The sequence below is a fragment of the Arachis duranensis genome, chromosome 4 (genome assembly GCF_000817695.3).
Source record: "Arachis duranensis cultivar V14167 chromosome 4, aradu.V14167.gnm2.J7QH, whole genome shotgun sequence".
Taxonomy (NCBI): domain Eukaryota; kingdom Viridiplantae; phylum Streptophyta; class Magnoliopsida; order Fabales; family Fabaceae; genus Arachis; species Arachis duranensis.
In genome coordinates this window covers 50,295,168-50,296,611 of record NC_029775.3, presented here as the reverse complement: position 1 = coordinate 50,296,611, position 1,444 = coordinate 50,295,168, and positions in this window count along the sequence as shown.

The window sequence follows — 1,444 nt, the reverse complement described above, 5'->3', positions numbered from 1 at the left end:
TAACTCCCACTTCTGTTCCAGTTCCGGCGTTAAACGCCAGAATTCTTGAGCTGACTTGGAACGCCTGTTTGGGCCCTCAAATCTAAGGCAAAGTGTGGACTATTATATATTGCTGGAAAGCCCATGATGTCTACTTTCTAACGCAATTAAGATCGCGCCAATTGGATTTCTGTAGCGCCAGAAAATCTACTTCGAGTGCAGGGAGGTCAGAATCCAACAGCATCTGCAGTCCTTTTTCAGCCTCTGGATCAGATTTTTGCTCAGGTCCCTCAATTTCAGCCAGAAAATACCTGAAATCACAGAAAAACACACAAACTCATAGTTAAGTCCAGAAAAGTGAATTTTAAATAAAAACTAATAAAAATATAATAAAAACTAACTAAAACATAATAAAAACATACTAAAAACAATGCCAAAAAGCGTATAAATTATCCGCTCATCACACGCCCAGGTGTGGCGTTAAACGCCCCTTCCACTTGTCTCTGGAACTCAAAGTGGGGTCTTTGAAATAGTCTTCTGGAAACCTGGCGCAGTGTGTAACGCTGGGTCTTGGCGAGCAAAACGCCACTGAATAAACAAGGGTGATTTTGGCGTGCAACACGCCCAAGTGTGGCGTGCAACGCACCTTGAAAAGTTGTTCATTAAAGCCTCCAAGGCGTGTAGTTTTGACACGCCCGTTCTCTTGTGGCGTGTGGAAGGCCCACTGATGTGTGGAAAACGATCCAACACAAAACTCACCGGCAAGTGTATCGGGTCGCATCAAGTAATAAAACTCACGGGAGTGAGGTCGATCCCACAGGGATTGAACGATTGAGCAATTTTAGTTTAGTGGTTGATTTAGTCAAGCGAATCAAATATTGGTTGAGTGATTTATCATTAACAGAAACTAAACTGCTTGGAATGTAAAGGGAGAGGGATGAATTGCAGTAAATTAAAGAGCAGGAAAGTAAAAGAAACTGAAGCTTAAATTGCAAGAAATTAAATGACTGAAACTTAAATTGCAAGAAATGTAAATTGCAGTAACTTAAAGTACAAGAAATATAAATTGCTTGAATGGAAAAGGGATTAGGGGACTGGGATTTCAGAATTCAAACAAGGGAAATTAAATTGCAACAATTAACTAAACTAGAGATGAATTGAAATAGACTAGATCTCAAACAGAAATGGAAATTTGAATGCAACAGTGGTTTAGTAGAAAAACCATAAAGAAAATCAGATCTTAGGACTCTAGAGACTGGATAGTAGAGTCTAGATCTCAATTGCCTTCCTAGATCCAAGTTCACAAAGCAAGTAAAGAGAAATTGAAGATTGAAGCAGTAAAGGAAATGTAATTGAATTCAATTATGCAGAAGAGCAATTAAAGAGATCTTGAATGGAGATTGAGACAAAAGTTCCTCAATTCTTCATACCCAAGACTCAAACAAGAAAAGTAAAAATGCTCAAG